The sequence below is a fragment of the Crocuta crocuta genome, unplaced genomic scaffold (genome assembly GCF_008692635.1).
Source record: "Crocuta crocuta isolate KB4526 unplaced genomic scaffold, BGI_CrCroc_1.0 scaffold158, whole genome shotgun sequence".
Taxonomy (NCBI): domain Eukaryota; kingdom Metazoa; phylum Chordata; class Mammalia; order Carnivora; family Hyaenidae; genus Crocuta; species Crocuta crocuta.
In genome coordinates this window covers 3,666,971-3,691,175 of record NW_027532590.1, presented here as the reverse complement: position 1 = coordinate 3,691,175, position 24,205 = coordinate 3,666,971, and the positions used below count along the sequence as shown (strand labels likewise).

Sequence of the window (24,205 nt, the reverse complement as noted above, 5' to 3'; positions counted from 1 at the left end):
ATTTCTCTTTTCTTACTAAAGCCTAACTACAGGTTTTTTTTTTTTTTTTTAATTTACCTCTAACAGTCAATGTATTTTTGGAGACAATCATATACATGTGTTTATATAAATAGTGTTGGGTCTCATATTGGGCAGTGAATGTTTTAAATATAGTTTGACCATCTTTACATTTTGGCAATTTATAGTCTCACCCTGTTTCCTTTAGAGAAACCTGTAAACCCGTGGAATTTTTCTTCCCCCTTACCAGTTTTATTTAAATGTAATGGGCATATATCACTGTATGAATTTCAGACGTACAACATAAAGGTTTGACTTACGTATATTGTGAAATGTTTACCGCACAATGGGTTTAGACAACATCATCATCTTGTATAGACACAATAAAATGAACGGAGAAGAAAGAAAAAGTTTCTTCTCACAATGAGAACTCTTAGAAGATACTCTATTAACAGCTTTCCTATATATGTATATATATACAGAGATGTTGTATATGTTGTATACAACATATACATGTTGTATGTTACATCCCTAGAGCTTATTTATCTTATAACTGGAAGTTTGTACCTTTGACCACTTTTCTCCATCCTGTCCACCACTTTCATCCCTCATAACCACAAACGTGCTCTCTTTTTTAATGTATTTGTTTTTGTTTTTATTTTAGATTCCACATATAAGTGAGATCATACAGTACTTGTCTTTCTCTGACTTGACTCACTTAGCAAAATGCCCTCAAGTTCCCTCCACATTGTGGCACATGGCAGGACTTCCTGATTTGTTATGGCTGCAAGTTTTATATTATAATGCAAGTATACTTACATCACTCTGCTCAAAATTTTTGGTGGCTTCCAATTGCTTAAGATATCAAAGATCAAATCCCTTAGACTAGTGTTCAAAATTTCAATGCCTTTGTTTTTCTCAGAATTTCTAATAGCCCTTTACTAGTACTATGCAATCATAAAAATTGTAATTAAACTACCAGGCCAACCTCAACCCCTGATATACCTGTCATTTTGCCACTGTCCTAAGTACCCTGTCTCATTCTGTTTAGATTTTCATGCCAATAGGAAATGTCAAGGTATGCATGAATTCTTCTTTATTTCATCAGACAATTAGTTTTCTTCTCTTCTTTCTCTGTGCTTCCATTGAACTTTGCTGTAATTTATTGTAGCACTGAAAAAATACTTTCTTAAGTATACAGCATAAAGTTTTGACTCACATATATTGTGAAATGATTACCACACAATACGTTTAGAAGACATCATCATCTCGTATAGACACAATAAAAAGCAATGGAGAAGAAGAAAAAACAAATTGTCACACATTTTTCTTGAAGGCAAGAGCCATACTTTATATTCATCTTTCCTATGCTTGGACTGTTCAGTACACACATATATTTCTGTTGGATTGAAGAAATTATTACTATTGTAAAAGACTTGTTTCTCAGCTTAATTTAACTAGTAAATCTTCCAATGATATTTAAGTGATTCTTTATGGAATAGTAATAGTTTGACAGAGGTAGAAGTAAAATTTATTATAGAGAAACTGACAAATATAGCCTATTAAAGGAGATATTAAAGAGGAATTAGATATACAGATAAAACACCTCTCAAGTTTTAGTATATGACCAAAGTACTTGGCTTATAGAACTTCTAAAGAAAATTCTGTTTGCATTGAATGAATTATAATAAAATTCTGTGTAATTAGAATCAATTAATTTTTATTATATTATTTACAAGATCATTTTACCACAAAAGTGTGTAGTGAGCTATGGTTATTTCAAATGATGGTATAGTGTTGGAAATATTTAGAAGCATACCAGATGTAGGCTAAAGTACTAAATAAAGAGGGGAAACATCCATACAAAGATTCTAGTTGTCTTCTTTCTTTCATTTCCTTCTTTCTTTCCTTCCTTTCTCATTTTCCCCTTCCTCCCTAGCTTTCTGTCTAAATGTACAGATTTTAGCTTTGGTGGGGCCCCATCACCTTGATAACTATCAGATTGTTGCTGAGTAAGTAAAGTTTCGGAACAAAATTCTCAATTTAAGGCAAATATTTCTGATGAATATGATTAATTTCATATTAATCATATCATGGTGAATGGATGGTGACTAAAGCATTCAAAAAGTGACCCTCAGTTCTTCACCACTTGATTTTTACTGGCACATCAGATACCAATAGACTATTGTTTAGATAGGTTAAGAGACTTCTGACTTTTGCAGGTAATGTTAGTAAAGGAAATAATGTTTCTATATAAAGGAACTCTTAAAGAATATCGATCATTATTTCTCAAGTCATGAAAAAGCTTTCCTATAGCATTCCCAGTTGAATAGGATATCAGTTATTCAGAAGGAAAATTTCTATGCATTTCTTTTCATTAAAATGGGTTCTTATAAAGCCAGTATGGTACTTCTCATAAAAACAGGTCATGTTTTATGAATATTTAACTTATCTTGAACTCTGCAGAAGGAAATAATAACCTTGAAAACTTCTAGTAGCAATACAACATTGTAACACAAAGGCCACTACCTTCATCATTAATCACAGAAGACTGCCTAGAGCTATTGTTGGCTTCAAAAGGAAATATTAAAAGACAGAGGAACGTGAAAGTATTTATTATGGACTATTTTATCATGGGAATGATTGAGACCCAACTGGCACGTGAGGTTTTTTTTTAACTTATTTTTAACACGACTTTAACATTTTGTGTTTTCATCTCCTGTTAGCTTGAAATCAATATACTAGTCAAGCAATAAGAATTCAATAACCCAACTGCTAAATATTGGTTCAGTATATTACCTTTTTATTGGGCTACAGAACCTTGATTTATGCAGAATCAAAAGTAAAATTATACTAAATAAGTGAGCAGATTTTTCTTGTGTTTTATTTTTTAGAATAATTATAGAGGTTTACAGGAAGACATTTAAAATTCTCAGGTGAAAATAGGTAAGATAAATAAACAAATATTTAGCCTTCTGTTAATTAAATCCTTTCTTGTAGAGTAGAATATTGACTTGGAACCATCATTCAGGCCCAGAGCAAAAGTTGCATGGTCAGACAGTAGTCAGAAAGAACATTGTTAGATGTAAATTCAGATGAGATCAAAATAGAAGACAGACAATTCAACTGCTTAGCCTTTAGTAAAGGCAAATACTAAAAATTTTAAGAAATTATGCAATGCTTTTTCTAGGGCATGTTTTTATTTTTATTAATGTTTTTTATTTATTTCTGAGAGAGAGACAGCATGAGCAGGGGAGGGTCAGAGAGAGAGGGAGATACAGAATCTGAAACAGGCTTCAGGCTCTGAGCTAGCTGTCAGCATAGAGCCTGATGCTGGGCTCGAACACACTAACCCTGAGATCATGACCTGAGCTGAAGTTGGACGCTCAACCGACTGAGCCACCCAGGGGCCCCTAGAGCATGTTTTTAAATAAAGTGTACCTAAGTCATGTCATTGGCTTACTCACTGAATAGAATCCCACAGTGATCTATTATAGACAGTGCTGCACTTTTGACAATGAAGCCACTTTTACTAGGGTTCATAAATTCAGGAATTTTGTGACTTTTGAGTTACTACCTGCTTGTATCTCAAAAAAATACTATATATAATTTCCTTTGGAATGGTTAACTCTGCATTCCCACAGTCTCTCGCTTTGATGCCACCAATTATGTCTGGATCTTCTGTTGACAGATATTAAGCACAATATAGTAGAAAGATGTCTAGTTTGGGAGTCATAAAGATAAAGATTCTAATGATCTGCACTGTTCAGTACAATCGCCTGTAGCCACATGCACCTAACTTAATAGTTAAAATATGTTGAGCTCAGCAGAGGAATTGAATTTTACTCTAGGTTAAGTTAAATTTAAATTAAAAAAAAAACATAACACATATATAGCATTCTATTATTTTGATAAGACTGTATTTCATTTGAAATATCACATCATGAAGGATATTGGTGTTGCATGTAGTACATGCACAGATGGGCACATGCTTCATTTCAGTATTACATATTTATACATCTTTGACCCATTTGGTGTCAATGGATTGACTCAATTGGAGTGAATTTTGCATGTATCCATGTAACATTGCTGTATGTTTATTTGATTTTTTTAATGTAAACCACACAGGTTACTGATACCTATATAAATCATAATTGGCAAGTAAATTGAAATATTTTATTTCAACTATATAATATTTAAATTATTTTTCTAGCTTGAAAGAATAAACATGGACACATTTTTTTAAAGAATACATTTAGTACTGATGTAGAATAGAGTGACGATATAGAAGCTACCATATAATAAGAAAGATAAAAAGAGATTGAAAGTAGTTATGTCACAAAATCCATGAGGAATAGCAATTTACTTGGTAAGTACAAAATGTAAAACTGTTTGTTGGGTCATTTTTTTTTTAGATTATAAAGCAGACAATATTAAGTATCATCTTCAGCAAATATATAGTGAATTTGATAAGAGATTTCCTCTCAGCATTCAAGAATTGATTAAATTGATTGGCAAAAATCAGGTAATATTAGAAAATTCAAGTCTTTCACTATCCTACTCCATTCCAGTTTAGAAAAGGAACGATAATTCTAGTTGAGAAATAAATACAATATTTACTTTCTTAAAGTAAGTATTCTCCTTGGCATAGAATCATGAAAGCATTTAAGGCAATCAGGGATGGCATGAGGGTATCTGGTACCTTCCTAGGTACCAGGTTTAAAGGAGTATTATAAGGAAGTTAAAAGCATGGAAAAGAAAACAAATGTGTGTGTATATACATATAAGTGTATAAATCTATGCACTTTAATATTTTTATTTTTATACTACCTGGAGATAAAATTTATATAAATAAAGTTTATGTAACATAAATGCTGACAGTCTGAAAATGTCCTGTTGATGTCAAGCAGAGGATCCCTTTGTTAAAGCAATGTTTGGGTGAAGACCTACCTGAGGAATCTCGATTAGACTCTTCATCTGTTTCCAAGCTTGATGAAGGCAAGAGCTGTAGTTAAGCCCAAGATCATCAGAGAAATAAATGCCTGATTTACCTCCATGATTCTGATTCATCTTATGTTTCCAGCCATGTGTCAATATGACAAATTGAGGACTCTAAATCTGATGTAAAGGGATCTGCATGTAGTTCTCTGTGCCTGATATATCTGAGAAATGTGAAACAAAAATGATCTGAAACATTTTTACTTTTCTTCACCAAAGACCAATATACTCTTGAAACAAATTTCCATGGCCTTTAAAAATGCTTATAGGATCGCTTCTCGGCCTTTTGGCTAAGATCAAGTGTAAAAATACTTATAGGGAGGAATGGAAAACAAACTCCAAATAAAGTATAAAATAGAACGTTTTAAATTAACTATGTGTTCTAAAATCACACAGATTAATTGTGTTCTAAAAAATAAAAACTTTATTTTTGATAGTGCAAAGCAAAAGTATACCATACATATAAAAATTTTAAGAATGTGCTGCTTAAAAAAAAAGAATGTGCTGCTTAAAATTAATGAAGGCTTTTGTCACTGCTTTATGGCTAGACAGAGAAAATCTAACATCTTAAGTTAGTTGATGTTATGTTTATTGAGTGGCAAGGAAGTGTTAAGAAAACATTATTTTTGTAGGAATGTCAGTCTTCCTTTAATACTTTGTACATATCAAGCTATTTCCACCATCCGGTGGGCAGCCAAGTTCTCTGGCATTCAAGTCCTCTGCCTCAGTGTGAAGATGAATCTCATTTCCTTGAAATACAGTAGAAACAGTATTTCAAGGAAATGAGATTCTGTTCAGGCAAGTTGAAATCTTAATTCCAGTTCTTTTCAAAGTAATAATTTATATATAAAGTACCACAGATGGATGTTTATATTGGATATAATAACTTGAAGACTTATTTTATCTGAAAATGGAATTAGAGCTTCTTGATGCCAAAATACAGAGTTAAATCATTTAAGGTTATACTCCCATCTTTCAATGCCACAGAAGGACCATCTTTCTTCAATGGAATGTCTAAATCAGCATCACTCCTTACTCAAATGAAGTCACTGAACAAAATAAAAAAAGATTTTTCTGTAATAAAGCCAAAAATGAGCAAAATATTTAAAAAATAGACAAGATTGGCTGAGTATAAAAATATTTTTACAAATGTATTAATGAAAGCAAATGTAGAAGAAAGGATTTTGGTTCATGCACTTTTTTTTTTTACTGAAAATGGAATTTTTAAAAATCCACAAAGGAATTCTCTAGTCTCAGACAGTGTCATCAGTGAAATCTATCAAACATTTATTTTTTGTGTGTGTATGTATTTTATTTTTTTCTTTCACAGTTTATTGTCAAGTTGGTTCAATCACTTTTTAAATATTATATTAACTTAAGCAGAAACAAGCTGAAAAAAAGTCACGTTGGTGATTGAAGTTTAAATTAATATTAAAATGCAAACTTCTCATTTAGAATTTTGAAGGGACAAAATAGGTTTTATAATTGTCAATGTTATCAGTATATCAGAAGATCGAAGATGTGAGTGTTGTTCATAATAAATTAAGAATCATTTAAAATCATGTAGTTTCCTTATCAGAGTGAAGGTAAAGGAAAGGGGAGCCAATATATTTTGTTACATAATAGTAAAGGATTCATTTTGAAATTAATTCCAAAGCTCTAGTGAGAATGATATCATTAATTATAATTTGACTGAGTGCTGAAAGGTAAGTGCTAAGTGGATATTTAATTCTTATCTCCGTTGTTGTGTATAAGATTTCCCTACATAAACATGTCTAAAAACACAATTTTTGGATCTTTTTTACACTCTTAAGTCTGCCCTAGCTGCTGTTTAGGTATAAACTGCATGCTATCTTTTGATACTAACAGCGTATTACAGTGTTGACACAGCCATTACTGTTTCATCCTCAAATCACAACTTTTTGCAAGTGTTGTATTTGAATCTTTTTTCTGGAAAATAGAAATAGATTAAATTATGACACGCATGGTATCAACTGTGGAAAAAACAATGTCTACTTCTGTCAGAAAAAAAGTTTTTTATTTTTTTCTTTTACTTTTACAGTGGGCTTTAATCACCATTGAATGACCGTGTTTTTCAGAGCTTGAATTGTCCTCAGATTTTCTTTTTAAAGTCTAATAGGGAAAACTGAAGAAGTTAGAAACTTTATTATTGTATTATGTCAAAATTGTGAAGAACTCCAAATACTACTTACCTAATTTTAAGTAGATACTATAAAGTGGCTAACTGTATAGTACAAGTTAGCTTCTCTAACTAGTACAAGAGTTGCTTCAATTCGCCTTTATTGTCTAATCCTATCCTCTGTAAAATCAGTTGTCTTCTAATGGCTTATCTTATTTCCTTTAGAACTAGTCATTCCAAACAACTTTATTATGTGTGTGTGTGTGTGTGTGTGTGTCTGGACACAACTGTGATTTCTGAGAGAAACTATTAGTTTCTAGAAGGAACATATATTCTTTATGACCTTCAAGAGCACGCTTATCAAAATGCTTGTGTTCTATAATGACAGCAAGCTATTCTGTAAATATAAATACTTAAAAAATTTTCTGTAGTTTGAAGGACATACATGGATATCAGAGTATCTACTATATAAATATCTGGAAGAGAGGTTATAATTTAGAGTTTCTGTGACTTAGTTATTCCATTACTAAAGAAGTAGAATGTCTGGGCTCCCATACCAGACCAAGTTACCTGCTATATAAATTAGAAGGCTCTAAGGAGCTGTTCCTGCCCAGGAAATCTTGCCCTAGATTAGTTCAGGGGTTTGGCAAAATATGGCCTGTCAGCTTTTTCTGTATGGCCCATGAACTAAGAAGGATTTTTACATTTTCAAACAGTTGAAAACATTGTAAAGGATTAATATTACATGACATAAGAACATTGTATGGCATTTAAGTTGTCCATAAATAAAGTTTTACCAGAAAAGACCCATATGTATTCACTTGTGTTTTCTGTGACTGTTTTCTTACTACAAGGCAGAGCTGACTAGTTGTGACAGAGACTGTATTATCTGGCCCTTTACAGAAAATGTTTGCTGACCCACTAGATAGGTCAAGAATAAGTCTTCCAGGGGAGACTGATGAGCTATTTGTAGACTCCTGAATTGTTTTCCACCTACATCCTAAGCTCTTCCTTATTTTACTACAACCAACTTCGGCCTGCCAACTCCATGAATAACTGTAAACAGTGAATTATCACTTGGACAATCTAAAATTACTTTTTCAGAATGACCTTAATACTGCTGCTCAAAGCACTTGTCTCCAATAAATTGTCTGAGCCCAAGGAAGATGTTTTACTGTCCTATCGAGGGACAGTTCTTTTAAGGGATTTTGTTTCAAACCCTCTAATTTCCTTATATATGTAAAGTAATAAATTTATATAGGTTGTTACATAAAACCATGTCCTGATTTTCTCCTCAGCTAACCTCCTCTGTGCCTGAGAGGCCACAGCTTCCAGAAAACCCTTTATCATGCTGTCCTCTCCGAGCTGTTTACTAATAAGGCACCTTGAGGAATTGGCCACAGCCTTCATTTCCTTTTTTATACGTTTTATTATATGACATAGAAGCAGGCAAATAAACTATAATTCTAGAACATATCTGGATTCCCATTCTTCCTCAATAGGAATTTCCTGTGTGTGTGCGTGCACGTGCATGCATGTGCATGTGTGTGTGCCTACTCACGCAGTCTAGAAGTGAATAGAAGTATGCCCTCCACATTTAAATGAGGATTTTCAGCACAGGTACTTTGGTTGTATATTGAGCTTAATTTTCTTTTAAAGTCAGACTCTGTGATTTGATATATAAACAAAAATAAAGCTATCTTACATATGCCCAACCGATATAAGTTCACAAACTCATGGATTTACAAACAAGCAAAAGTTTACTAAATCACTTTTATTTTAAGAAACTATGGGGACGCCTGGGTGGTTTAGTTGGCTGAGCGTCTGACTCTTGATTTTGGTTCAGGTCATCATTTCAGTCTTGAGATGGAGCCCCGGGTTGGGCTCTGTGCTAAGAGTGGAACCTGCTTGGGATTCTCTCCCTCTCCTCAGCTCATGCTCTCTCTCTAAAAATAAAAACAAAAAGAAACTAGGTAGATAAAATTAAAATAAAATATTACATTCAAAAAATCATAACTTAATTATGAATACTTAATTATGTGAGAAGGAGAGTATGGAACTGAAGATGTGGATTCTGAAATCATGTGTGTGCTGTCTTAAATATCTTTTGTTGCACCAACAGTCAAGAATATATTCTATTTTAAAGGAAGAGTAATTTTAAGATTTTACACTATAAAATGCAAAGAGTTGCAGAAAAAAAATCTCTATGGAATACTGATTAAAATAACTTTATGTATCTTTGCAAATATGTACAATTCCTAACTATTGCACTAACTACCTATCTTGATATTTATTGTGACATATATATAATTTTGCATTTGAACAAAAAGTAAATTTTAAGACTTTTAATATGTTTGTTGTATATTCACACATCCTTTTGTTAGAGTGAATGAGAACTTTTTTCATCTTTGTGTTTCATAATAGTACAGACTAGATAAAATAAAATGCATTGCTTTGTTCCAAATAATTACAAAAAAAATCTTTGTGTCTAGAAAGGATATAGTTTTAAAGTTAATAGACAAATCTGTAATATCACTAACCATGAAAAAATGTAGTCAGGACATGTTTTTCTAAGGCTAGAATATAAAGGAACACATTACAAATTTTCTAATAAACTTCAACTCCACAGAATAGTAGTAGAAGAATAAAACTGGCAATGGTGTGTACCTAGGAACATTCCTGACCTAATATTAAGAACTAAAATAGAAAAGCTTTATACTCTATTAACTGTTATAAAATAACTAGTAACATAATGCACTTGTGTTTGAAATATGCATTATACACGAAAATAATTAAACACTTTTCACTTAATCCTGGCTTTGGGATCTCCTGAAGCCAAGAAGAAGGAGGATATAATCCAATGGTAACACTATCAAAGCAAAGTAATACAGTTGATTGAAAATACAGTTGAGCATGCCCAGCAGATGAAGGTGTGAATTTCCTCATCCATCATCTTAATGGCAACATTTTCTACAAAGCGACATGGAGCACTCCTTTCATATTTCATGAGTTCTATTTGCCTGACTTCAAAATGCCAAATGTGCCAGTGAACAGCGCTTTAATATTCATGGGTTTTTGAGATGGCTTTGACAGTTGTCAACTAGAGAAATGGCTTCATCAGGAAAGAATCTGACTTATGATTTCCGGCACACATATAAAATCATGTAGTCATTCACATATGCATTCTATTTTAAAGGTATTTTTGCATAGCTATATTTTATGAAAATTATATAGGTATAAAATCTTTTTAACAGTAAGACATTTTCAAATCTTATTTGGATATGTACTTAGTATTCCAGAAAATTTTAACCCCAGACATATAGTAATTGAGCTATTTTGAAAGGACATAGCTCAGTAACTATCCTAAAAGTTCTTTAGAGCACAAGTTATCACAGCATAAATCACACAATAAGTAGAGAATTTATATCTCCTTTTCCTTGTATATTTCAAAAAAAAATAAGTAGCTCAGTTTAGGGAAAAATCATAGTATTTCTCTTTAGCCTCAAGGGTTTAGATTTTAGTTTTTTTTAATCTCTCAACATTTCACACTCTAAAAATTAAGATTTATTGATGAAATAGAGTTTATTGCTGTTAATCTAAAAGTTCTATGAAATTTTCACATGTCAGCTATTAATAATACATTGAATAAGTTATAAACAAACACACAAACTTTACAAGAATTCATTACTTATGTTATGCCATTATGTCGTATTATCCAGTAAATCTTGTATGAGTTGGGAGAATGAATAGCATATAACCACCACTGATTTAATAATAGTTTCCAACACTTATTAAATACTCACTGCATGCTGGCCAGTCTTCAAAACACTTTATATATATTAGCTTAATTAATTTAGGTACTATTATTAACCCATTTGTAGGTGCAGAATTTTAAGTAACTTGTCTCATATTTCATTGCTAACAAGTAGTAGAACCATGATTCAAAGACATACGGAGGTCTTTGCACCGGAACCTGGGCTCCAACAAAACCCCAAAAGTGTCATAATTTAAACTACAGTGAGAACTCACATCATATCCCCACCCTAGGGTGTTTTTTTTCCTTTCTTCACAAAAGAATTCATCTTACAGACTAGTCTCTACTTCATTTAATTTAACGTTGTAATTATCTTTTTTGTGATATTATTCTGTCAGCACTGAAAATTATCCTAAGGATGATATGAAATCTTGAAATTCAGTCTCTTACTCTTTTTTCCCTCATTCTCTAAATGATATGCATTCAAAGAGGCAATAGAATAGATGCAGCAGATGGAATGATGTTTTGAGTTCAAGTAGTGAATTCAGAGAACCATGGATTTCCTAATAGCTAGTATTTGGCTATTGAATCTATATGTTTTAAAATACAAAAGCTCTAAAATGTTAAGTATTAATGGTTTGCTGAAAAAATGGACCCCAGACCACCTTACTTTCTTTTGAGTATTTATGCTGTGACTTAACATGGATAAATGTAACATCTGCTCTGTTTTTATAAATGTTTTTTGTTTGTTTGTATGTTTTTCTCAGGATAGTTAAAAGGCTTTTCACTCTCATACTATTAAAAAAAAAAAGAAAGAAAGAAAGAAAGAAGAGATATTCTCCTGAGATTCATGACTGAAGTAATCCTCCGACATTTTCCAAATCAGCAATTCCCCTCTTTCTTCATAGAATCTATTTGGACACTCTTTCCTAAAAATAGCTCATCTTCTTCCTTCCCACTACTTTATGTGGCGGTCCATGCCTACTACTTTACAGGAGAGTTTGAAACAAAGAGGCTCAACCTCCTTCAAATAAGCTCACATGAAAATATAAAATTCTCTTTCTTTTCCACTAATGTTAGGCTATAAAACCTTTTTTTATTTTTTTAATACAAGTTAACATATAGTGTAATAATGGTTTCAAGAGTAGAATTTAGTGATTCGACACTTACATATAATACTCAGAGCTCATCCAAGCAAGTGCCCTCCTTAATGGCTATCACCCCTTTAGCCCATCCCCCCACCCACCTCCCCTCCAGCAACCCTCAGTCTATTCTCTGTATTAGTCTCTTATATAAGGTTTGCCTCCCTCTCTGTTTTTATTTTATTTTTCCTACTCTTCTCCTATGTTATCTATTTTATTTCTTAAATTCCACATATGAGTGAAGTCATATGATAGTTGTCTTTCTTTGCTTGACTTATTTTGCTATCTAATACCCTCTAGCTTCACCCACATTGTTACAAATGTCAAGATTTCATTCTTTTTGATCACCAAGTAATATTCCATTGTGTGTAGGTATATGTGTGTGTGTGTGTGTATATATATAATTGTGTATATATTATATATATCATATACATATATATGTGTGTATATATATGTATATTTATATTTATTACATCTATTTTATGATTCATCACTCAATAGACTTTTGTTAAACTTTTACAATCTAAAAATACAATTAGATAAAATAAGCTAAAAGGTTAACAATCCTGTTTGGACAGTGAAGTCTCCCTCACCTCAGTGCCTCAAAGTTACAATGCTTGTAGTTCTCTTTTGTTCTTTTGTAGATTTTCAACCGCAGTATTGTTTAGGATAGATATTGTTTAATATAGTTTGGGTAAACTACGCTGAAATAAACCTCTGATCATCTTTAAATCATGAGCTACATGGCTACATCCACATTACTACTTCCCATTCAATTCTTTATTTTTCTAAAAGAAATTTTTGTAACATTTATGTATTTTAGAGAGAGAGAGAGACAGCACAAACAGAGAAGGGGTAGAGAAAGGGAGACACAGAATCTGAAGCAGGCTTCTGGCTCTGAGCTGTCAGCACATAGCCCTGTGCAGCACTTGAACCCATGAACTGTAAGATCATGACCTGAGCTGAAGTCAGATGCTTAACTGAATGAGCCCTCAAACTCATTTCTTAAAATTAGTTTCAGTTTCTGAAAGTAATTCTAAAAGGCTCCAGTGACTTTATTGCTTTAAAAAAAGTCTAGTTACTCCTCAGTCCTTGTCTTACTCATCATTTCATCTTTATTTTCAAATTCTGACTGCTTCTCTTGAAACATTTTTTTTTTTTGGATACACACTTCTACTATTCCTGGCCTTTTATTTCCAGTCTCTTTTAGACTTATCTCTTTTTATAGTTCTTAATATTGGTAAATAACTTGACTATAAATAAATAAATAAATAAATAAATAAATAGTTTCCTTATAGAAGAAAAGAAGAAAAGAAAAGAAAAGCAAAAGGAAAAGAAAAGAAAAGAAAAGAAAAGGTCATTAACTCCTTGTCCCTTTCAAGGAGGACATATCCTTTTTGATTCATAAGGCATGTGTAAAGTGAGGATGCAGGTCCCAGCAAGAATAGAAGAAGGAAAAGGGCCAAAAAGCAGATTTTTAGGGAGTCTTTCTGTTTCTTTATCTCACAAGCAGTAGTTCTTATATACCTGGATTTCAGTTACCATAGTTTAGATAAAGAATACCAAATGCCCAAAATTGCCAGTCTAATTACCTCCATGTATTAACTGTGTGAAGCACAAACTTGCCCCTAGCTCTTTCATCCACAAATCTCTACATAAATAATACATATGCATCATGACTAGTGACCAATTGCATCATATCTTTCAAAGTTTGTTGGTGGTTGCTTCTGCTCTCTCTCTTCTGGCAACACTTCCTTAATTTCCGGTTACTGTGATTGCCCAGAGCAGCTTTGCGGTTTCTCTGTGCTGTGGTTCTTCTGGCCAGAATGGCTGTGGTTTTCAGTCAGAGTCTTAAAGCTTCCCACGTAGTACAGACAAGGATTTGCCCAGAGGTTAGAAGTTTTGATAAAAGAAAAGTCACCAGGTGTCATTCCCTTTGATGGCTTTCCAATACCTACCAGTTTTTGTTGTTTGCTTTTATTTTTATTGTATTTTGTACAGATTTTATGGCTTTTGTCTGCCAATAGTAGCCTCCTTTGGTCTTTACCAAAAACAGGAACCTCTCCTGCCATTTATTTTTTTACATGTCAAGCTTCATCTATAAACTTTCTTATTCTTCACTCCTACTCAGTTACTTCATTTTTCTTTTCTCTTGTTCCACCATACTGCTATAGGTTGTTCTCTAACTGGAGCTTTGCTTTGCTTGACTGATTGCTAATTATCCTGTAGCTCTTCTTTTATGGGTAATATTTTTTTGAATACCCCAAGTTTTTATCAACTACCCCATGTAAACAATTCCATAGCATATTTTATTTCTAACAGTCAACTGGACATCATTTGCCACATAGGAGTTCAATTAATATTGGTCGAATTAATAAATTCCGTAAGTATATGTTCACTCCAATTTAGGGAAACATGAATATAACATAAAGACCAAAGCTCAGACATGCTTCTAATGAATATAGGATTTTTATTTAAGTCATGAAAATGAATATTTTTAAATATTTATTTACTTAGAGAGGGAGGAAGGGCAGAGAGAGAGGAAAAATGAGGCAGAGAGAGAGTAAGAGAGAGAGAATCCTAAGCAGGCCCCACAAGGTCAGTGAGAAACCTGTCATGGGGCTCAAACTTAGGACTCATGAGATCCTGTGTGAGCTGAACTCAAGAGTCAGAAGCCTAACTGACTGAACCACCCAGGTGCCCCATGAAATTGAATATTTTTATTATTCTGTTAAATATATATTGCTTGCTGCTTCTAAGTAAAAATATACCTATGGCTATAAATGCACTACTCTGGTACTTCTCTTTACTTTTTTTTTCATGTTATTATCTTTATTATTTTATATTATAAGTGCATTCATAAAAATGATTGCTAAGCTTCATTTTATACAAATAAAATCAAAATATAAAATTATTTAGAGTAATAATTTTTCTGTAAGGTTGTGTGTACAATAAGTGGATAGTTGATTTTTAATATGCAGTCCATTTTTTTCTCATTTAATTTAGAAAATAAACTAAAGGGATAATCATCTGGTAGTTTGGTATTTTGCAACAAGATTGAATTAGGAAACAAAGATGTAGTTTTGTTTGACTTAGAAGCAGGTTTTTATTTTTTGTAATTTCACATAGAAAACATCAATATTAATCTTAACTGCCAATAGGTACTTTTTTTTTCAATGATAGCACTTATATAGACTTGCCATAGAGTTAATTATATTTTACTCAACTTTTAAGATAGAAGTAAAGCATATGTAGAATTTATAATAGTTATTGTTGTTTAATTTAGAAGGTGGGAGCTCTTGGGTGGCTCCGTCGCTTAAGTGTCCAACTCTTGATTTCAGCTCAGGTCATGATCCACTGGTTTTCTGAGTTTGAGCCCCGCCCCACGTCGGGCTCGGTGCACTGACCCCACAGAGCCTGCTTGGGATTGTCCCTCTCTTCTGTCTCTGCTCCCCCACCCTCCACTCATGCTTTTTGTTCCTCTCAAAATAAATAAACTTAAAAAAACCAAGAAGGTAAATAAGATTTTAATTTTAGAGACTGATACTTTTGGAAGACAAATCTTTTATAAGGCTAGATCATAAGCAAGTCTACAATGGCACCAAACAAACTTTAAAACTACTTGCACATCCTGTGAACTGTTTGACGAGCTACCGGGAGTCAGTTTCCAAGAAGAAGAAAGGGTTTTTGTACCTAAGAGAAATTTTCAATGGGGAACATAAAGTATTATCTATTTTACATTTTGAAAGATTGTAATTTTAGTTTCTGTGGCCTAGGAAGAACAAGAAAATGACAGAAGCTGGGAAGCTTTTTCATGGGAAATCTTCAAAACACGAAACAGAAATAGCACTCTCTGGTATCCAGGAAACAAGTGGTGAGGGTAGAAAACTGGATTACATGTCTGTGTATTTTTCCTGAAGCTTTGGGTAGATTAGGAACTGTCCCAATGGGGAGGCTTCAACCACGGAGAGTCTTTTCCAGCTGCTCAGTCATGAGGCAGTTGTTGGATGGAAGCAGAATTCTGTAGAAGTCAGTAAACTGAAAATTTTAAGAAAGACAAGTGAGAACAGCCTCCGGAGCCTCCCAGATAAAAAGCGAGAAGAAGAGGGAAGTAGAAGATCTGTTTAATTAGGTGAGGCCTTCTTAAATTATTATTATTTTTATTTTTGAGAGACAGAGCATGAGAAGGGGAGGGACAGAGAGAGAGGGAGACACAGAAGCCGAAGCAGGCTCCAGGCTCTGAGCTGTCAGCACAGAACTCGACACAGGGCTTGAATGCATGCACTGAGAGATCATGACCTGAGCCCAAGTCAGAAGCTTAACAGACTGAACCACCCAGGCACCCCATTTTTTTTTATTAAGGTAAATATGGAATTGGTGGTACCAGAAGGAGATGAAGCTTAAGACAGTTCATTCTATAACAATGACTTAGCTTTCTCTAATTTTTTTTTTAAATATTTTTATTTATTTCTAGGAGAGAGAGAGAGAGACAGCGCGATCAGGGGAGGGTCAGAGAGAGAGGGAGACACAGACTCTGAAACAGGCTCCACGCTCCGAGCTGGCAGTCAGCACAGAGCTGGACGCGGGGCTCGAACCCACGAACCGCAAGATCATGACCCAAGTGAAAGTCGGACGCTTAACCGACTAAGCCACCCAAGCGCCCCAGCTTTCTCTAATTTTAACATAACTTATTCCAAAATAATCTCATTGTGATTATGTTAATTTAGGTATGTATTCTTATCCTAGGAAAGACAACTTCAGGAGTACAAACAATATTCAAATTTGTGTTTAAAATTATAAAAATACAGTAAACTATATATAAGTATAGTTATATGAATCAACGAAAGTGTTCCTCTTTTGGATAAAATATGTCTATGAAATAGTAACTTAGTTATTATACTGAGGGCAGTATTATAACAGAAACACAGACAAGATTCCTTAATCCCTGAGAAGTCTAGTTTACCATAGCAGTGGCATGCTGCAAGTAGCAATGAAATGGGAGAGTAAGAAAGTAAGGTATTAAGAATCATTACATTTATGGAATCTTGTCAATGAAAGACATATTTTATAGAACATCAATAATGAACAATTGAAACACCTAGAAAATATTTTATATTAAAATTAAAGGCATTTCCCTGGAAAGATTTTTCTTAAGATATTCTCATCTATTTGTCCTAATTTATTATTTTTTACTCTTTCATAACTTGTAAAGAATTTTGTTTGCCTTTTTTGCCACTCATAGTTTTTATTTCACTTCCTCAGACCTTGTTTTTCTATGCTGAATATGTGTGTGTGTGTGTGTGTGTGTGTGTGTGTGATCACATAATATTCTTCCTCTTTTTCACATACTTCAAAATCAATAATTAAGTGGGGAAAGCTTTTTCCCTTACAGTTCCCTTTTTAGCCTGTGTGATGATATCTTTAGTTTATAGCTGACAAAACAGACACCTAGAGAGGCTAAGTGACTTGCCCAGATTATGTGGTGAGAAACTGGAAGATCCAGAATTCCAGCTACAATTCCCGTTTTCTTTTAGTACTTCCTCACCTTGATCAGAATTATTTAATACATTAAAATAACTAAACTGTTAAGCTCTTTTGCAAGTAGTGTATCTATTGATGACTTGGAACTGTAGGCTATAATTCTGTAAGAAACGGGTATAATTCAATTCTACAATATCATTTTTTTTCTTAATTGGCTGAGTGGTATTGCATACTGTATTGCTGATTCAACATTAATATTCATTCTTTGTAAAATAATTTATGAAGAACTTAAACAGTATAAAATGTCATTCTTAAAAGTTCTGAGGGAAAAGAAGGAAAATTGAAGCTCGATACCTGATTGTTTGATAGTTCTGATTGCTAATCAAAGCCATTTCAACATTTTACATAATGTTGGTGATTGCATGAGTTGGGAACATTTTTTGATTTGGTTTATTCATCCATATGAGTCAGAACATTGTTCTGAGAAAGTGGTTAACTTAGAATGGCATTATTCTCCATATGGAGGTTGCTCTTTGCCAAAAGCAGACTTTGACCTTTTGTTTGAAGTCATCTTACTGCTGAGTTTCTTAACCATCAGTGGGCAACAAGCTATCAGTTACACTAAGGTAGAACTCTACACAGTACTCTAATACATTCTGTCAGTGAGAATATTTGCAAGAGGACACATCCAAAATTAGAATCTTCAAACAGAATATGAAAGACCTTTCACTGGAGCCTCAGCTAGAATAATTCTTAGACATTTGTAATCTACAACTAGAGGAATTCGAAAGTGCTGCTCTGAGATGGCATTCTAAATGCCTTTGGGGCACCTGGGTGGCTCAGTCGGTTAAGCAGCCAACTTCAGCTCAGGTCATGATCTCACGGTTCCTGGGTTCGAGCCCCACATCGGGCTCTGTGCTGACAGCTAGCTTGGTTGGAGACTGGAGCCTGGAGCCTTCTTCAGATTCTGTATCTCCCTCTCTCTCTGACCCTTCCCTGCTCACACTGTCTCTCTCTCAGGAAGAAAAAAAAAAATTTAATTTTTAAAAATTAAAAGAAAAAAGAAATATCTCTAAATGCCTTCATTTATATTTCCAAGATGGTGGAATATCTGAAATGACTCAAAAGCTATTTTGTATTTATAATTAACAAAATATAATCTCTCTATTAGACTTATTGTTGAACAAACACTTCTTAATCACCCGCTCAATGGATGAAACATTGCTGCAAGTGTACTATTATAGAAATTGATTACAGCTTAGAATAACTAGAAGTGTTAGGGTTGTAGGTATGGTGAATTAAAGATGGCTGCAAATGCATTTACACTCTTCCCATAGAGAGGTTGGGGTTTTGTCCACTCAACTTGAGTTTGATCTTATTTTTGACTGTTTTTGACCAGTAAAATGTGGTGTAAATGATGCTATGCTCTTTTTAGCTCTGAAGAGGACTGGTAGTTAATGTGTTAGGCCTCATGGAGCCCCGAGATCATAGTAAAAAAAATTAACTATAATAGAATACCCATAAAGTTTGGGAAAAGCCACTTGGAAAGGCTTTTCATATTAATATGAATATAGTACTATTCATATTACCTCACAGACTGGCTCCCTTTTCCATGTTCACTATCCTGGCAAGTGGTATTCTGTCTACTTATTTCCATCAACAAAAACCTTAGAGTCATCTGTTATGTTACTCATTGTCCTTTTTCATGTGTAGGGAGCAAGACTAACTTAGCCAAATCTCACCTGCTCTTGCTCTTAGCCATTTAATTTATCCCATATGATATCCTAGAAATTTTTAGACAAAGATAAGTTTCCCCATTGGGTCCTATCCCAATTCTTGACTCCAAAGTAATGAAATGTAATACTAGCAAAATTTTGGTCTAAGTCATTAAATATTTTAGATAGTTTGCTTTGCAGCAGTTACATAACTTAAGTTATGATCTTGGGAGATGCTGCTACTAATTTAATATATTGAGAAATCTATTTAAGCTATTTCAACCTTCAAGTGTATAAAAAAATGATAGCATCTATTATATTATTATTATTATTAATGAGACAATGACCCTAATGTTAGTGAATTCTATACGAACATAAAATAAGCCTGATGGACTTCGTAACTTGTATTTCCAGCCTATACTTCTCTTATAAGGCCTGGATGTAAACATATACACAATTGATTACTAAGCATTTTCTACATTTTTTATAGCTCTTCAAATGCATATATTAATACTATTCATACTACCTCACAGACTGGCTCCCTTTTCCGTGTTCTCTATCCTGGCAAATGGTATTCTGTCTACTTATTTCCATCAACAAAAACCTTAGAGTCATCTGTTATGTTTCTTGTTATCCTAAACTATGTTTTTTTATATAGAGAATAACTCAGTTCTTCCCCACTGTTTTCCTCCTTCCGCAAACTATGATCTTTTCTTACTTCATCCTTCTCCCTGCATTATTCCAATAGCCTCCTATCTCATTCTGCAGTATACTTTGCCCAGTGTATCAACTTTTGTTCTGCTCCAAACTTTTACCCTACTATATCAGAGTCATGTTTTTAATGTTAATCTTATTTATTTTCAGAGAGAGATTGAGAGTGAGCAAGGATGTGCAGGGAAGGGCCAGAGAGAAAGGGAGAGTCAGAGAGGGAATCACAGGCTGACAGTACAAAGCCAGACACAGGGCTCAATCTCCTGAACTCTGAGATCATGACTTAAGCAGAAATCAAGAGTCTGATGCTTAACCGACTGAGCCACCCAGATGCCCCGATCAGAGTACATTTTTTAAATATAAAAATTTAGTAATTATTGCAATGCTTAAAACTATGCTTGGATTCGATAGGAACAAGTTCAAAAATCTTAAACCTGGTTTACAGGACTTGACAGTATCCAGCCTTTGCCATCTTTCCAGGCTGATGATGAGTCATCAGCACTGTTGAATATTACACTTCCATTACACAAGGCTTTGGACTATTTTTAAAAGACTATATGCTCTTTCCCATCAGAAGGACTTTATAGCCAGTTCCCTCTGCATAAACTCTGAGTTAATTAGCAATCAGTTAAGCTTTTGGGGAAGCATCTTTTCCTCTGACAAACTTAGTTTAAATTAAAATCCCTTTAATTTGATCTCCTTAAACACTATCTTTTTTACAAAATCTATACAAATAAAACATATCATTTTAATTATTTGTGTAATTTGAAGCTGTGCAGTAGAGGGTCAGAAGCAGAAATTAGTAATGAAAAGAGAGAAAAACTGGTAATATATGATACAAACTGCAATATTGGTAAGGAATAACTTTATTAAAGGATTCTGTTTCTGGCAGAGTGTGCTATATGTATAAGCCCTGATATGTGTGTATTTGCATACATGTGTCTATACATATATATTTTTTTTCTTTTGTGTTTTGCCCACTGATATAGGGCTGGAGGATTTTGCCCCACCATCAATCAATTCAATTCTTCAGATACTAAGTGTCCTATCATTTGTTCAATTCCAACACTACCCAGAGGAAGTGTCTGATTCTGCAGGTTAAGGGTTCAGTCCTACTGGACTGCACACACACACCCCTGCTTCATACACCAGTTGAAAGCTCAAGTTGTTATCTGTGCTACTGATAAAGTGACTATGAATCAGGGGTTCTAAAAACCCCATCCATGGGTTCAGTAAATTTGCTAGAGCAATTTGCAGTGTTTCCGAAAACCCATTTTCTCATGAGATTACCAGATTTTAATAAAAGGCTATAACTAGGAACAGCCAGATGGAAGAGAGGCAAAGGATAAAGTATGGGGGAAAGAGCCCAGAGCTTCCATACTCTCTCCTAGCCTGCCACTCTCCCTGAATCTCCATGTGTTCACCTACCCTGAAGTTCTCCAAACACCACCCTGTTGAGATTTTATGGAGGCTTCATGACAAAGCATGATTGATTAGATCATTGGCCATTGTTGTCCAGTTCAACCTCCAGCCCTTCTCCCCTCCATGGAGGTAATGTGGTGGGACTAAAAAAGTTCCAGCCCTTTAATCACAGGGTTGATGCCTTTGGCCACCAGCCCCCATCCTTAGGTGTCTTCCAAAAGGCACACCATTTACATAACAAGAAACACCTTTAGAGTTCACAGCATTTAGGAAATTCCCAGGATTTTGGGAACTCTGTATATTTCTTAGTTTAAAACACAGTATCATATATACATATTAATTCCTATATATGATTCCTCTAGATATATGATTTCTTCCAGGGCTTTTATTCATGGAGTTAGAAGCTAACTAGCTACAACACTTGATTATTACCTAAATATTCCAAGCAATTTTCTGGGGGTTGGAGTTTTATGAGTTACACCATAATGCAAACTGCTCTCTGATGAAGATGGTGGAGATGGTGGAGTTTTGGAACTAACTGCCAAGAAGAATTCTTGAAGACATCTTTGGTGCAAAAAGGTGATTTCATTAAAACACAGGAACAGGACCCGTGGGTAGAAATAGCTGCAGTTGGGTTGTGGAGAATGACTGGTTATACACCATGGACTTGGGGGAGGTAAAGTCAAAAGGGAAGTTTTCAAAGAGATTTTCATATGCTAAAGACTCACAGATTACTGGAGGCCTAGCTATTATCAAGCTAAGGTTGTTTTCCCTTCTAACAAAGCATTGACATTAAGACAGTAGAAAGTTCCTGGACTCCTGGACATTAGGCTATTGATGGGATTGCCGTTTTCTTATAAACTGGTGGAGACTCAGTTTAACCATTTGTTTTTTGTCCCTTCCTGTTTGGGGGTAGCCTGGAGTGTCCAAGGAATATCATACATGTCTCAGCTGGGGGAGGGGATGTACTAGCTTATACTTTGCCTGCAGCCTGCCTTATGCTCCCTCATCACTCTTTACCTACTGTTTATGTGAAAGTCTCATAAATCTCTTGGGAGGAAAAGCTTTAAATGCAAAGATACCTTCAGCTTTGAACAGTTAAGGCTTTTTATCTGTGATTACATTGAGGCTCTTATTTAATTTTGTGTTCTGTTTTTATTTTTTGTTCTAATGATTACAGTTTGGGGACATGTATATATAAATTAGGGAAGTGTGACGTTATAGGTGTAGGTATAGTTTTAAAGAGATTTGTTAATCTAAAAGAGAATCAGATTCTTTGTATTAAGAAGCAGGGTAAGGGAGATGAAGGGTGAAGATGCAAATTGAGCTTTCCATTTAGCACTAGGATCTTTAGGAAAACACTGGGTTCCTCCATGCATAAAATTGAGGTAAGAATAGACTGATTATAAGTCTCTTCGAATTTTTATATTCTACAATGTGTAGTCCCTTTATTGTCTACATCCCTTCTTGTTATTTCCTGTTAATGTAAAGCCACTGTGTGATAAAAAATGGTACTATTGGTCATTAAAATAATCTATGACACTCTGAAGTCAAACTGAAATATTTGGACCATTATTTACTTTCATTTTTGGTGTTAACAGTTCAAGCAAAGAGTGAAGTCCAACTTACCCTGATAACATAGATTTTATTTTCAGATGTATGCCTTTCTCATAAACAAAACTCAACAGAGTTTAGAACCTTAAGTAAAAAATGAAACTAACACCAAGTCATTTATTTTGAAATTGTTTTTAGAAAACTATTATATCTTAGCTTTGCTTCATTAAATTACTTATTCATTAAAATCCAAAGTTTTATAAATATTATATTGTTTTTAATATTTGAATAAATTTTCTGCTAATTTTATCCTGGTAAATGCTGAAAAGTATCATAATTGTATAATAATACTGGGAGATTAACGAGATGAATTTTGCCTTTTTTAAAGGCAATTGATTCCTTAAACTCTTTAGTGTTATTATTAATCCTTTCTAATAGAGTTTAAAGTATTCTAAATTCACATACTGGCTTTTGAAATTCTGATAACTTCAAATTAGTCATATTCAGCAAACTTTGCATGACTTTGAAAATCTATTCCAGCTGAAGAATTAGATATGTTTCTTTCCCATGGGTAAAGTTCCAAGATCTATAAAGTTATTATTTCAATTATTTCTTTTACATATATCTCCCAGTGGGTACACATCAATGTTTACTGAATAAAATCCCCTGGTGTATATCAGCAGCTGTTACATAAATGTAACTATTTTGTTCCTACACAATTTGGGGTTATTTTAATGTTTATGGTATGTACTAATTAGCCTACCTTCACTTAATATGTTGTCTTCAGTGTCATATAACATCTGTATTTTATTGCAACATATTTGAAACTATGTTTAAACTCCCCTACTTTTTCCTCTCTTCACTATAAATCTTAGAGCACTGCGTTACTATATGGATCTATGGGTAAGAGGCAACCATATTTAGGGCAAGCAAGCCCTGGCTTTGTAAGGTGGAATAGAGGGACATGTATTTTATTCTAATGTAATAGGTAATCCACAGAATTAATCCACATTTTATGTGGAAAGAATATAAGCTGTTAATTGCAGTGTTTGAGAATTTATAGTTTACGAATCAATATATAATCTCCTCAAAAATAAAGTCCCTATGGTTTTTCTAATTTAATTTGGAAATGATGTCAAAATTATGAGTCAGATTCTGGCACTTTGAGGTCATTTCAGGGCATCGAAGTGTAGCAGTGAGTCACACACACAGAGTGGGGACACCAAAGCTTTTCTTTCCAGAAAACAAATTTATTTGTGCTGGCACAGCTTTAGCAGGTTAAGACCCTGAG

The 24,205-nt window shown here is 33.8% G+C and overlaps 1 protein-coding gene and 1 pseudogene across 1 annotated transcript in view; both read left to right on the top strand.

Moving 5' to 3' along the window:
• GALNTL6 (polypeptide N-acetylgalactosaminyltransferase like 6) overlaps nt 1-24,205 on the top strand; it is a 1,147,170-nt gene that overhangs the window by 212,794 nt on the left and 910,171 nt on the right. The window lies entirely within an intron of this gene.
• LOC144244397 (U2 spliceosomal RNA) lies at nt 5,266-5,406 on the top strand (annotated as a pseudogene).